This window comes from Coregonus clupeaformis, chromosome 33 (assembly GCF_020615455.1).
Source record: "Coregonus clupeaformis isolate EN_2021a chromosome 33, ASM2061545v1, whole genome shotgun sequence".
NCBI lineage: Eukaryota > Metazoa > Chordata > Actinopteri > Salmoniformes > Salmonidae > Coregonus > Coregonus clupeaformis.
The window spans coordinates 37,790,443-37,806,878 of NC_059224.1; positions in this window are offsets into that span (position 1 = coordinate 37,790,443).

The window sequence follows — 16,436 nt, forward strand, 5'->3', positions numbered from 1 at the left end:
AACAGCTGGTGACTAGAGGCTTGAGCGACAGTCTTCTTACTTCTTTCACTGATATATACTTAATACATGAAGGGATTTCAATGGAAAGCTTTGTATCAATGACTGATTGTATCACATTCCAATGGGGGTTTGAATGTAGTCAGTATGCATAACTTTGCTTTAATAAACATTCATGTAAATTAGGAGTACATGTTGGGAGTGCATGTTGGGAGTACATGTTGGGAGTACATGTTGGGAGTACATGAACTGCAGTAATTTCCCTGAGAGGGTGATCATCTCAGCAGCATGTGGAGTTATATTATTAAAGTAGGGCTAATAGCATTTCTTAGTACAGTAAATGAAACTACTGCAAGTGCTACCAAGTCATCATGGCTGGAGATGAGCCATTTCAACTGATAAATACATTGTACATCTCTCCATGTGCAAAATGAGGCCCCTTGTTTTCAATGACAAAAGCAGGGGAGAAGCAAACAAGTAAATACATGAAAGAGAGCAATTAAATTGATTAGGGAGTCTGGGAAAGACATCAAATGAGTCTGGAAAGATGTAGCTTAGCAACAGGCTTTATTAAGTCGGAGACACTATTTCCTATGTGCCTTGCTGCTTTTAATAGGCTTATAGGCGGATGTGTGATTTCAGTGCGCTTGTACAGCAGACCTGAGCCATTGTTACATACCACTATTAATCAAAAGCACCCACTGCCAAATGGGACACGCAGTATCAAACACACAGACACAGAGTGATTCCAATTTACAAGCATTTCTTTGACGTAGGGTTGTATCACAAAAGTATGGATTTGTTATTCACACTCAGTATAGGATATAGGACTAATAAATGTTCATGATTTAATTGCAAACACTGTTACAAGCATGAACTGTATATATGCTCATCAACTCTATAATGTAAGAGCATAATATGATAAAGAGCTAAAATAACCTAGTTCACTTTACCAAATGTAATATTACCCTCACACTACAGACAGCACCAAATCCACCGATACACTGTACCACAACATACAGTGAGTGAAAAAAGTATTTGATCCCCTGCTGATTTTGTACGTTTGCCCACTGACAAAGAAATGATCAGTCTATAATTTTAATGGTAGGTTTATTTGAACAGTGAGAGACAGAATAACAACAAAAAAATCCAGAAAAACATATGTCAAAAATGTTATAAATTGATTTGCATTTTAAGTAAATAAATAAGTATTTGATCCCTCTGCAAAACATGACTTAGTACTTGGTGGCAAAACCCTTGTTGGCAATCACAGAGGTCAGACGTTTCTTGTAGTTGGCCACCATGTTTGCACACATCTCAGGAGGGATTTTGTCCCACTCCTCTTTGCAGATCTTCTCCAAGTCATTAAGGTTTCGAGGCTGACGTTTGGCAACTCAAACCTTCAGCTCCCTCCACAGATTTTCTATGGGATTAAGGTCTGGAGACTGGCTAGGCCACTCCAGGACATTAATGTGCTTCTTCTTGAGCCACTCCTTTGTTGCCTTGGCTGTGTGTTTTGGGTCATTGTCATGCTGTAATACCCATCCACGACCCATTTTCAATGCCCTGGCTGAGGGAAGGAGGTTCTCACCCAAGATGTGACGGTACATGGCCCCGTCCATCGTCCCTTTGATGCGGTGAAGTTGTCCTGTCCCCTTAGCAGAAAAACACCCCCAAAGCATAATGTTTCCACCTCCATGTTTGACGGAGGGGATGGTGTTCTTGGGGTCATAGGCAGCATTCCTCCTCCTCCAAACACTGCGAGTTGAGTTGATGCCAAAGAGCTCGATTTTGGTCTCATCTGACCACAACACTTTCACCCAGTTCTCCTCTGAATCATTCAGATGTTCATTGGCAAACTTCAGACGGGCCTGTATATGTGCTTTCTTGAGCAGGGGGACCTTGCGGGCGCTGCAGGATTTCAGTCCTTCACGGCATAGTGTGTTACCAATTGTTTTCTTGGTGACTATGGTCCCATCTGCCTTGAGATCATTGACAAGATCCTCCCGTGTAGTTCTGGGCTGATTCCTCACCGTTCTCATGATCATTGCAACTCCACGAGGTGAGATCTTGCATGGAGCCCCAGGCCGAGGGAGATTGACAGTTATTTTGTGTTTCTTCCATTTGCGAATAATCGCACCAACTGTTGTCACCTTCTCACCAAGCTGCTTGCCGATGGTCTTGTAGCCCATTCCAGCCTTGTGTAGGTCTACAATCTTGTCCCTGACATCCTTGGAGAGCTCTTTGGTCTTGGCCATGGTGGAGAGTTTGGAATCTGATTGATTGATTGCTTCTGTGGACAGGTGTCTTTTTGATATAGAAATTAAAATATATACAGGTTAAAAGTAATGACAAAATGTTCCACCCTTAAATATAGTTGTGAAATGTTCTTGTTTTAAGTATGATTAGTACTTTCTTAGTAGTGACTAATTATTATACTCCGAAACTGTGTGAGATGTGTTAGAATCTACTACCTGGTAATGTGTGAGTGTAGGACCAGTAAAGATTATGACATTGTGTTACTATTTAGCAATGTGAGTAGGAGTTAGACCGGAAGGCGAAGAAGAAGGAGAACTGTTAAACATGGTGCAGAATATTGTGAGAACGGCGATAACTGAGGAATGCAGGGAGTAGAATATGTGTGTGTATGTGTGTGTATGTACAGTGGGGAAAAAAAGTATTTAGTCAGCCACCAATTGTGCAAGTTCTCCCACTTAAAAAGACGAGAGAGGCCTGTAATTTTCATCATAGGTACACGTCAACTATGACAGACATATTGAGAAAAAATTTCCAGAAAATCACATTGTAGGATTTTTAATGAATTTATTTGCAAAATATGGTGGAAAATAAGTATTTGGTCAATAACAAAAGTTTCTCAATACTTTGTTATATACCCTTTGTTGGCAATGACACAGGTCAAACGTTTTCTGTAAGTCTTCACAGGGTTTTCACACACTGTTGCTGGTATTTTGGCCCATTCCTCCATGCAGATCTCCTCTAGAGCAGTGATGTTTTGGGGCTGTCGCTGGGCAACACGGACTTTCAACTCCCTCCAAAGATTTTCTATGGGGTTGAGATCTGGAGACTGGCTAGGCCACTCCAGGACCTTGAAATGCTTCTTACGAAGCCACTCCTTCGTTGCCCGGGCGGTGTGTTTGGGATCATTGTCATGCTGAAAGACCCAGCCACGTTTCATCTTCAATGCCCTTGCTGATGGAAGGAGGTTTTCACTCAAAATCTCACGATACATGGCCCCATTCATTCTTTCCTTTACACGGATCAGTCGTCCTGGTCCCTTTGCAGAAAAACAGCCCCAAAGCATGATGTTTCCACCCCCATGCTTCACAGTAGGTATGGTGTTCTTTGGATGCAACTCAGCATTCTTTGTCCTCCAAACACAACGAGTTGAGTTTTTACCAAAATGTTTCATCTGACCATATGACATTCTCCCAATCCTCTTCTGGATCATCCAAATGCACTCTAGCAAACTTCAGATGGGCCTGGACATGTACTGGCTTAAGCAGGGGGACACGTCTGGCACTGCAGGATTTGGGTCCCTGGTGGCGTAGTGTGTTACTGATGGTAGGCTTTGTTACTTTGGTCACAGCTCTCTGCAGGTCATTCACTAGGTCCCCCCGTGTGGTTCTGGGATTTTTGCTCACCGTTCTTGTGATCATTTTGACCCCACGGGGTGAGATCTTGCGTGGTGCCCCAGATCGAGGGAGATTATCAGTGGTCTTGTATGTCTTCCATTTCCTAATAATTGCTCCCACAGTTGATTTCTTAAAACCAAGCTGCTTACCTATTGCAGATTCAGTCTTCCCAGCCTGGTGCAGGTCTACAATTTTGTTTCTGGTGTCCTTTGACAGCTCTTTGGTCTTGGCCATAGTGGAGTTTGGAGTGTGACTGTTTGAGGTTGTGGACAGGTGTCTTTTATACTGATAACAAGTTCAAACAGGTGCCATTAATACAGGTAACGAGTGGAGGACAGAGGAGCCTCTTAAAGAAGAAGTTACAGGTCTGTGAGAGCCAGAAATCTTGCTTGTTTGTAGGTGACCAAATACTTATTTTCCACCATAATTTGCAAATTAATTAATTAAAAATCCTACAATGTGATTTTCTGGATTTTTTTCTCTCTCAATTTGTCTGTCATAGTTGACGTGTACCTATGATGAAAATTACAGGCCTCTCTCATCTTTTTAAGTGGGAGAACTTGCACAATTGGTGGCTGACTAAATACTTTTTTTCCCCACTGTATATGTGTGTGTGTGTATGTATGTGTGTGTGTGTGTGTGCATGTGTGTCCCGCCTACAGAGGGGTGGGATTTTTGTATGACGTGTGCGTATAAAAAATATTGTACCACCATTTTGTGGGAGAATTCTCAATGAATAAAGGCCTGACTATGCAGACCTGGACTCTGTCCGTTTCTTGATCCAAAAGCCTTACAACCTTTTGGGAGACGCACAGAGACACTGAAATAGTTAGTTAATAAATTCTCTTAAGACTTTTATACAGGTAACAAGCTGAGATTAGGAGCACTCCCTTTGCACTCCCTTTAAGAGTGTGCTCCTAATCTAAGCTCGTTACCTGTATAAAAGACACCTGGGAGCCAGAAATCTTTCTGATTGAGAGGGGTTCAAATACTTACATGTATTTCCCTCATTAAAATGCAAATCAATTTATAAAATGTTTGACATGCGTTTTTCTGGATTTTTTTGTTGTTATTCTGTCTCTCACTGTTCAAATAAACCTACCATTAAAATTATAGACTGATCATGTCTTTGTCAGTGGGCAAACGTACAAAATCAGCAGGGGATCAAATACTTTTTTCCCTCACTGTAAGAGCAGCAGCAGATACACCTTAGGGGCAGTGTTTCCCAACTCCGGTCCTCAAGTACACGGAACAGTACATATTGTTGTTGTGGCCCCGGACAAGCACACCTGATTATACTTGTCAACTAATCATCAAGCCCTTGAAAAGTTGAATCAGGTGTTTTTGTCTGGGGCTACAACAAAAATGGGTGCTGTTGGGGGTACTCGAGGAGCGGAGTTAGGAAACGCTGCACGTTTTGGTTTTTGCCCTAGCACTACACAGCTGAATCAAATAATCTAAGCTTGATGATGAGTTGGTTATTTTGAATCAGTTGTGTAGTGCTAGGGCAAAAACCAAAATGTGCACCCAGGGTGGTCTCCAGGACCGAGTTTGGGAAACCCTGCGTTAGGGAGCATAATAATAATATTTATAATATGCCATTTAGCAGACGCTTTTATCCAAAGCGACTTACAGTCATGCGTGCATACATATTTTATTTTTTTGTGTATGGGTGGTCCCGGGGATCGAACCCACTACCTTGGCGTTACAAGCGCCGTGCTCTACCAGCTGAGCTACAGAGGACCATGCATCAGATGACCATAGCGTCAGAGATCATGCTTGTAGTTGAGATTAATGTAAGGCAGCATCATGATGCCGGTCCTGGTCGAGCGGTTAAGGCCGTGGCCTCCATCACATATAAATGTCCCCCTACCTGCATGGGATTGAATCCCAGCACCCCCCTGGACTTCTAAACTATATATCCCTCTTAATTTCATGCCTCTATATCAATACAACATTGAAATAGATGACTTCTGCAGATTTTGGTTAAGATGATTTACTAGGTATGTTGACAGGGGAACAGGTTTGCCATTACGTCAAACTCCTTGACATGTGCTGACCACCTTTGCCGGCCTCTACAGAGTGGATAGCAGGTAGCCTAGCGGTTAAAATAATTGGGTCGGTAACCAAAAGGTTGCTGGTTCGAATGTCTTAGCTGACTAGGTGAAAGATCTGTTGATGTGCCATTGAGCAAGTCACTTAACCCTAATTGCTCCAGGGTTGCTGATCCCTGGCTTTGACCCCACTCTCCAAGGGTGTCTTAAGTGGAGTGGGATATGCAAAAAAAAACGAATTTCCAATTCACACGTGTATAATACACACTTGTACATAGGCAAATGTAAGCACCCACCTAATTCTATTATTACAGAGCTCCCCATCTGACCTTTCTGTGTTCTACTCGGTTTGACATCAGAACAGCCTGTTCTGTCTTCAGTCCCACCTGACAAAACTGGATGGAGCTGTCAATCAAATGTTCCTTCCGGGCCAGTCGGTGTGAAATCAACATGCTTCTGGTCAATCATCTTTTTTTCATGTCTCTTCCACACAGATGTTACAGCACTTCAAGGGCAGATCTAAGGACAGGGAAACATTTTTGCAGCATATGTTGTGTAGGCATGCAGTTTTTGTGAGGTACACAGTACACAAATGTTTTGCTGCATGCTACGACTGATTGACAAGTGCAAAGTGACATTGTCAACTTATTGATATTAAGAATTATGATATAGTGAATAATGATGATCTGCCTATGATTTCCTCAAGACCACTTTTTTTAATGATTTTTTTATTTATTTGATTTTCCCTATTTTCCTTATCTATAATTTAGTGCAGGGATGGAAAACTCCTGCCCTCGGGGCCTGATTGGTGTCACACTTTTGCCCCAGCCCTAGCCCCAGCTAACACACCTGACTCCAATAATCCACTAATCATGATCTTCAGTTTAGAATGCAATTAGTTTAATCACCTGCGTTTGCTAGGGATGAGGAAAACGTGTGACACCACTCTAGCCCCTGAGGACTGGAGTTGCCCATCCCTGACTTAGTGTGGTAAAGTCCACAAAACATATTGCATGTAACAAACAGTTACAAGACCTACAGCATGATCAAGCAAGATATTGTTTCCGACATTTTCGGACTACTAAACAACTATTGAGTCACCACAAGTCGCAAAGAAAACAGGAGCTGCCTCCACTATTCCAGCACAATTTCAACTTCAACATTTCAACATAATCTAATCCCCTACGTTTAGTCTAATACAACTAAAAGATACCAAAAAAATGTCCAATCAACGTAAGCTAAATACGATGTGGCTGTCCATGGTTCTGATTTGTGTGTGTGTGTGTGTGTGTGTGTGTGTGTGTGTGTGTGTGTGTGTGTGTGTGTGTGTGTGTGTGTGGTGTGTAGAAAAAAACATGTTGACTCACCCTACTTGTAGAGAAACGCCAATGCCATCCTCCTCTTTCATGTTGCCTAAACGGTCTATGACTCTGTCATACAGTACACACTTTTATTTTTTGTTGTCCTAGGCTACCTGGCTAAAATATTTGCTCACTAGCCTAACTTCCTTTCATTGGCAACTATACGCTAGACCAGCTAGCTAACAATAGCATACTACATCTAGCTACATGTTGAACTTCCATCCTCTCAGGCCAGGGGCACAATGTATGAATTTATGGTTGTATCAGAATCGCCATTATTATCCTTGGCCAGTACGGAGAATTAAGTCAAACCACAAGTCCAAATCCCTATCTCCATCCATGGTTAATTTAGGAAAGGGACGATTTTAGCTAGCTAGCTAGCCACCGGAGGACAACAACACAACGAGATGCAACAATTCAAGTTTTTTTCTGTCAATAATGACATTTGGCTTGTGATGTGATTGATCTGAAGCCAAATCCAAACTGGCTTCCCTTCACACTTTTTGGTGCGCCAGGACCATTCACAGCTGAGCTCACTCAGTTTAGCTCAACGCTGATTGGCTATTATTCTTTTTATTTTTTATCAAGGGAGGCCAAATTCTCGCTGGCTTCCCTTGCATTCAATACTACAGGCGTCAACAATGTCATACTCTTTCTGACCAGACAGCATCCGTTAGATACGCTACACATACTAAGACAGAGGGGCGCTGTTTAGTTCGCTCGGATGCCTCTTGCGAATTGAAGGAAATGTTTTCTTGGTCCATTTTTTGGGGAAGCCTGGCTTCCCTTGGCACCCATGAATACACACCACTGAGTTTGAATCTGGGTTTGGAAGATTAATGTTCAGTTTATGCAATTTTTTCAGATTTTGTTTGCTATCTCCATTACATTACAAAAACAATGTCCATTTTCCCATCCTGCTCTGTTGGTAAACTCAATATGCCCTTGCTCCATCCATCCTCTGTCAGTTCAACTGCCTTTGGAAATGTGTGAGCACTGAAATACTGTCACGTTCGTTGAAGGACGGGACGGACCAAGGCGCAGCGTGATATGCATACATGTTTATTTTAACTTAATAAACACTCGACAAAACAATAAACGAAGTCCACGGTAGACACAAACAACATACCTTATACGGAACAAGATCCCACAACCCACTAGTGCCATTAGGCTGCCTAAGTACAGTGGGGAAAAAAAGTATTTAGTCAGCCACCAATTGTGCAAGTTCTCCCACTTAAAAAGACAAGAGAGGCCTGTAATTTTCATCATAGGTACACGTCAACTATGACAGACAAAATGAGAAAAAAAATCCAGAAAATCACATTGTAGGATTTTTAATGAATTTATTTGCAAATTATGGTGGAAAATAAGTATTTGGTCAATAACAAAAGTTTCTCAATACTTTGTTATATACCCTTTGTTGGCAATGACACAGGTCAAACGTTTTCTGTAAGTCTTCACAAGGTTTTCACACACTGTTGCTGGTATTTTGGCCCATTCCTCCATGCAGATCTCCTCTAGAGCAGTGATGTTTTGGGGCTGTCGCTGGGCAACACGGACTTTCAACTCCCTCCAAAGATTTTCTATGGGGTTGAGATCTGGAGACTGGCTAGGCCACTCCAGGACCTTGAAATGCTTCTTACGAAGCCACTCCTTCGTTGCCCGGGCGGTGAGTTTGGGATCATTGTCATGCTGAAAGACCCAGCCACATTTCATCTTCAATGCCCTTGCTGATGGAAGGAGGTTTTCACTCAAAATCTCACGATACATGGCCCCATTCATTATTTCCTTTACACGGATCAGTCGTCCTGGTCCTTTTGCAGAAAAATAGCCCCAAAGCATGATGTTTCCACCCCCATGCTTCACAGTAGGTATGGTGTTCTTTGGATGCAACTCAGCATTCTTTGTCCTCCAAACACGACGAGTTGAGTTTTTACCAAAAAGTTATATTTTGGTTTCATCTGACCATATGACATTCTCCCAATCCTCTTCTGGATCATCCAAATGCACTCTAGCAAACTTCAGATGGGCCTGGACATGTACTGGCTTAAGCAGGGGAGACACGTCTGGCACTGCAGGATTTGAGTCCCTGGCGGCGTAGTGTGTTACTGATGGTAGGCTTTGTTACTTTGGTCCCAGCTCTCTGCAGGTCATTCACTAGGTCCCCCCGTGTGGTTCTGGGATTTTTGCTCACCGTTCTTGTGATCATTTTGACCCCACAGGGTGAGATCTTGCGTGGAGCCCCAGATCGAGGGAGATTATCAGTGGTCTTGTATGTCTTCCATTTCCTAATAATTGCTCCTACAGTTGATTTCTTCAAACCAAGCTGCTTACCTATTGCATATTCAGTCTTCCCAGCCTGGTGCAGGTCTACAATTTTGTTTCTGGTGTCCTTTGACAGCTCTTTGGTCTTGGCCATAGTGGAGTTTGGAGTGTGACTGTTTGAGGTTGTGGACAGGTGTCTTTTATACTGATAACAAGTTCAAACAGGTGCCATTAATACAGGTAACGAGTGGAGGACAGAGGGGCCTCTTAAAGAAGAAGTTACAGGTCTGTGAGAGCCAGAAATCTTGCTTGTTTGTAGGTGACCAAATACTTATTTTCCACCATAATTTGCAAATAAATTCATAAAAAATCCTACAATGTGATTTTCTGGATTTTTTTTCCTCAACTTGTCTGTCATAGTTGACGTGTACCTATGATGAAAATTACAGGCCTCTCTCATCTTTTTAAGTGGGAGAACTTGCACAATTGGTGGCTGACTAAATAATTTTTTTCCCCACTGTATGGTCCCCAATCAGAGACAACGAGCGACAGCTGCCTCTGATTGGGAACCACACCGGCCAACATAGATCTAGAATACTAGATCCTATAACATCGAACAAGCACAACAAGGAATATACACACCCTGACTCAACATATAAGCGTCCCCTGAGTCAGGGCGTGACAGTACCCCCAAAGGTGCGGACTCCGACTGCGCAACATAAACATAACAGGGTAGGGGCCGGGTGGGCATTCCGCCTCGGAGGCGGATCCGGCTCCGGGCGTGACGACCTCTTACTCTCCGCCTCCCTGTTGCGCCCCTGGTCTGGTCTAGACCTCGGCGCGTTGCTTCCCCTCTCCTTCCTCCCACGATACGCCAGGCCCAGTCTGGACCCTGGTGTGGGAGACCCCGAACCTGGAGAGGGGCTGACGTCATGGTCTGGACTGGAGCCGCTGACCGGAGCTGGACTGGGCACCGGTGGAGCGGACTGCTCTGGCTCCGGAGTGGAGTCGCTGACCGGAGCTGGATCAGGCACCGGTGGAGCGGACTGCTCTGGCTCCGAAGTGGAGCCGTTGACCGGAGCTGGACTAGACCCCGGTGGAGCGGACAGCTCTGGCTCCGGAGTGGAGCAGCTGACCGGAGCTGGATCAGGCACCGGTGGAGCGGACTGCTCTGGCTCCGGAGTGGAGCAGCTGACCGGAGCTGGATCAGGCACCGGCGGAGCAGACTGCTCTGGCTCCGGAGTGGAACAGCTGACCGGAACTGGATCAGGCACCGGTGGAGCGGACTGATCTGGCTCCGGAGTGGAGCAGCTGACCGGTGCCGGACCAGGCACCGGTGGAGCAGGAACAGGCCGGGCCGGACTGGCGACGCGCACCACTGGCTTGGTGCGAGGAGCAGGAACAGGCCGGGCCGGACTGGCGACACGCACCACTGGCTTGGTGCGAGGAGCAGGAACAGGCCGGGCCGGACTGGCGACGCGCACCACTGGCTTGGTGCGAGGAGCAGGAACAGGCCGGGCCGGGCTGGCGACGCGCACCACTGGCTTGGTGCGAGGAGCAGGAACAGGCCGGGCCGGGCTGGCGACGCGCACCACTGGCTTAGTGCGGGGAGCAGGTAGGAGCCGGACCGGACTGGCGACGCGCACCACTGGCTTAGTGCAGGGAGCAGGAACGGGCCGGACCGGACTGGCGACACGCACCACTTGCTTGGTGCGAGGAGCGGGACTGGGTTCCTTTATTAACCCCCGCTCCTTCTGTTGCCTAACCAGCTCCTCTCGCCGTGCCTCTACACTTTCCTTCTCCCTTTTAGCCTCCTGTAGCGCCTCCCTCTGACCGAATAACTCCTGCTCCCTCTGAACCAATAGCCCCCGTAACATGGTGGCCTCCTCTCCTAACCTGCAGATTTAACCTTCCACGGCCTCCTGCTGCCTCGTCATCCACACCGTGTGCCCCCCCTCCCAAAAAAAAAATATTGGGGTTGCATCTCGGGTCTCCGTTGTCGGCACTCCTCTTCCCGTGAGGACTCCTCCGGGAGCCCCCACGAGTTAGGGAACAGAAACTCGTCGTCGTCGTCATCCTCCGACTCCTCAGTATAATACTGTTCCCACTCCTATTCCCATGGTCGTAGGGACCCAATCTGAAAACCAACCGGGTGCAGTGGTTGGGGCTCTTCTCTCTCGATCCCCGACCACCCCTTTAGCCCCCCCCAAAAAAATTGGGGCTGCTTCTCGGGCCTCCTCCTCGGCCGGCTTCCGTGTTGCCGTTGCTCCTCTCCTGCCTGGGCTTCCTTCTTCGCCCAGGGTCCTTTTCCCGAAAATATCTCCTCCCATGACCACCAATTGCCCACCTGTGACATGGCTACTCTCTCCGCCTGGGCACGCTGCTTGGTCCTCGTTTGGTGGGATCTTCTGTCACGTTCGTTGAAGGACGGACCAAGGCGCAGCGTGATATGCATACATGTTTATTTAAACTTAATAAACACTCGACAAAACAATAAACGAAACTAAACGTGAAGTCCACGGTAGACACAAACAACATACCTTATACGGAACAAGATCCCACAACCCACTAGTGCCAATAGGCTGCCTAAGTATGGTCCCCAATCAGAGACAACGAGCGACAGCTGCCTCTGATTGGGAACCACACCGGCCAACATAGATCTAGAATACTAGATCCTATAACATCGAACAAGCACAACAAGGAATATACACACCCTGACTCAACATATAAGCGTCCCCTGAGTCAGGGCGTGACAAATACATGTATGTATGCCGCTCAGTAAAGCAATTTCATCAAAGTGATCCAATGATGCACCTATCTTGTCCTACTGCTCAGTGTGATCTTTCATTTTTAATGTTGTATTCCAACATCCCAAAAATGTTAAACAACCTGAGGACAATAGTCTGTTCCAGTCCAGGAGCTCTTGCTAAGCATGAACTGCTGTATTGTTTACCCTAACCATCTTCAAATGAGAATGGAATCCTGGGCAAACCTTGTGCCATAAACACTTTGACATAATACAGAGGAATGTTATTCTCTGAGGGTTGAAGTGAGAGTTGATCTGTTGTGTAACATAGAGAGGCACTTGAACAGACCTTGTGGGGATGAGAGCTGAGAGGACTCCACTCTGCAGTGAGGAGAGACAAGTGGCTTCACAGAGAGTGAGGAGGGGACAGAACAGAGGGTTCCTAACTTGCACAGTAGCCGTCTAGTTGTCCCTGGCATTTGCCTGCCCTGAAACCGTTCTCCATCACAAGTGCTATTTCAGCAGAAAGTAAAGTGCACATGCTGGCAGGAGGGAATGCAACAAGCAGCCCATTTCAGTTCATTTAATAAACATCTGATGAGAGGGCATGCGCCCTGGACATGAGGTCCTTCTAAACCAATTTGAACTTAAATAAACCTTAGATATAAACCCTAGACGCTTATCTTTAGTAATATACCTGTATATATTATGCTTTTCTTTCACCCCTCAATATTTTCAGGAATTAACATTTAAAGGTTCAATATGTAGCAATCGCTCCTCCATTTCCTGGTTGCTAAAATTCTAATAGCTTACCTGTAGTGCAGGGGTTCCCAAACGTTTTCACTCAGGCCCCCCTTCCAGCATTGGGGAACATCCTGTATCCCCCTTGCACACTATTTCTATGGACACAAGCACTGTTCATGACACAAACTGTTCACATCCTTCTTATTGGCAGAGAGATTCTTCACATTTCTTCATGGAGTGCAGAGAAAATGTGGCCGTTTTAAAGCTCATTTTCCTACAATTCTATACATTTTCCCATGTCTAATGTGTATTCATGTGATATTTGTGTGACTCAAACATTGCAACAAACTCTATGGGCTAAAAAACATAGCAAAAACTGTTTTGCTGACATGGGCTAGTTAGTTGATCTGGACATTTTTGACAAGTTATAAATAGCTCTCTAAAGTATGCAATGATTGACATGACAAGAGGAAATACTGATGATGCACTACCCAATTTCGAAATTGCACCATATGTATTCTACTATTACAACTTTCAAGAGTAAGTTGAAAGCCGGAAGTAAAAGACACAAAAACTAAACTTAAGAACGGGAAGCATAGAAATAGTGCACATAGAACAGATCTACCGCATCTTGGACTTGCTTTCAATGAGAATGACAGGTCTATAACCCACATTTCTATGTTACATGTTGCAGCTTTAAGTCAGTGGACATAATTGGATGAAACAATGTGTCTGAAAAAAAAAGAGATGTGCGTATTGTCATGTCAATCAAGCCAGGTCGGTGCGTATTATGTGAGGTCTGGGGGCCTTTCTTTAAGGATGACAGCTGTCCTTGACAAACTGCTCTGCTCATCGACCTGGCTTGATTGACATCCTCTACACTAGCTCTGAGCAACTCAGAGAGGTTCTTGCAGAACAAGCCAGAGCCAGCCAAACCACTTAGGACTTGTCTGCCATCTGCTGTCCATATTTGAAACATTCAATGATTATCATGTTTTTGAATACAGTAACCAACCTGTTATGGTGCGGGGGTGCTTTGCTGGTGACACTGTCTGTGATTTATTTAGAATTCAAGGCACACTTAACCAGCATGGCTACCACAGCATTCTGCAGCCATACGCCATCCCATCTGGTTTGGGCTTAGTGGGACTATCATTTGTTTTTCAACAGGACAATGACCCAACACACCTCCTGGCTGTGTAAGGTCTATTTGACCAAGAAGGAGAGTGATGGAGTGCTGCATCAGATGACCTGGCCTCCACAATCCCACAACCTCAACCAAATTGAGATGGTTTGGGATGAGTCGGACCGCAGAGTGAAGGAAAAGCAGCCAACAAGTGCTCAACGTATGTGGGAACTCTTTAAAGTGTTGGAAAAGCATTCCAGGTGAAGCTGGTTGTGAGAATTCCAAGAGTGTGCAAAGCTGTCATAAAGGGAGGCTATTTGAAGAATCTCAAATAAAAAATATATTTTGATTTGTTTAACACTTTTTTGGTTACTACATGATTCCATATGTGTTATTTCATAGTTTTGATGTCTTCACTATTATTCTACAATGTAGAAAATAGTAAAAATAAAGAAAAACCCTTGAATGAGTAGGTGTGTCCAAACGTTTGACTTGTACTGTGTAGGCAAATGGCTCTTTTTTATGTCTAATGTCTGAGACTTTCCAAAAGAATCAGAATTATTTTTACATACACATGTTTAGCAGATGTTCTTGCAGGTGTAGCGAAATGCTTGTGTTTCTAGCTCCAACAGTGCAGTAATATCTAACAATTCACAACAATACACATAATACACACAATCTAAAAGTAAAAGAATGGAATTAAGAAATATATCAATATTAGGACGAGCAATGTCGGAGTGGCATAGACTAAAATACAGTAGAATAGAATACAGTTAATACGCTACCGTTCAGAAGTTTAGGGTCACTTAGAAATGTCCTTGTTTTCCATGAAAACATGCATGAAATGAGTTTGAATAGGAAAAATAGCAAAATGCATAGGAAATGTAGTCATTGACAAGGTTAGAAATAATGATTTTTAATTGAAATAATAATTGTGTCAAAGAATCCTCCATTTGCAGCAATTACAGCCTTGCAGACCTTTGGCATTCAGGTTGTCAATTTGTTGAGGTAATCTGAAGAGATTTCACCCCATGCTTCCTGAAGCACCTCCCACAAGTTGGATTGGCTTGATGGGCACTTCTTAAGTACCATACGGTCAAGCTGCTCCCACAACAGGTCAATAGGGTTGAGATCCGGTGACTGTGCTGGCCACTCCATTATAGACAGAATACCAGCTGACTGCTTCTTCCCTAAATAGTTCTTGCATAGTTTGGAGCTGTGCTTTGGGTCATTGTCCTGTTGTAGGACGAAATTGGCTCCAATCAAGCGCCTTCCACAGGGTATGGCATGGTGTTGCAAAATGGAGTGATAGCCTTCCTTCTTCAATATCCCTTTTACCCTGTACAATTCTCCCACTTTACCACCACCAAAGCACCCCCAGACCATCACATTGCCTCCACCATGCTTGACAGATGGCATCAAGCACTCCTCCAGCATCTTTTAATTTGGTCTGCGTCTCACAAATGCTCTTCTTTGTGATCCGAACAACTCAAACTTCGATTTGTCTGTCCATAACACTTTTTCCCAAGCTTCCTCTGTCCAGTGTCTGTGTTCTTTTGCCCATCTTAATCTTTTATTTTTATTGGCCAGTCTGAGATATGGCTTTTTCTTTCCTAGAAGGTCAGCATCCCGGAGTCACCTCTTCTTGTGGTCCTCTGTAGCTCAATTGGTAGAGCATGGTGCTTGTAACGCCAGGGTAGTGGGTTCGATCCCCGGGACCACCCATTGGTAAAAATGTATGCACGCATGACTGTAAGTCGCTTTGGATAAAAGCGTCTGCTAAATGGCATATTATATTATTATTATTCACTGTTGATGTTGAGACTGGTGTTTTGCGGGTACTATTTAATGATGCTGCCAGTTCAGGACCTGTGAGGCATCTGTTTCTCAAACTAGACACTCTAATGTATTTGTCCACTTGCTCAGTTGTGCACCAAGGCCTCCCACTCCTCTTTCTATTCTGGTTAGAGCCAGTTTGCGCTGTTCTGTGAAGGGAGAAGGACACAGCGTTGTATGAGATCTTCAGTTTCTTGGCAATTTCTCGCATGGAATAGCCTTCATTTCTCAGAACAAGTATAGACTGACGAGTTTTCAGGAGAAAGTTCTTTGTTTCTGGACATTTTGAGCCTGTAATCGAACCCACAATTGCTGATGCTCCAGATACTCAACTAGTCTCAAGAAGGCCAGTTTTATTGCTTCTTTAATCAGCTCAACAGTTTTCAGTTGTGCTAACATAATTGCAAAAGGGTTTTCTAATGATCAATTAGCCTTTTAAAATGATAAACTTGGATTAGCAAAACACAACGTGCCATTGGAACACAGGACTGATGGTTGCTAATAATGGGCCTCCGTATGCCTATGTAGATATTCCATTAAAAATCAGCCGTTTCCAGCTACAATAGTCATTTACAACATTAACAATGTCTACACTGTATTTCTGATCAATTTGATGTTATTTTAATGGGGGAAAAATTGCTTTTCTATCGAAAA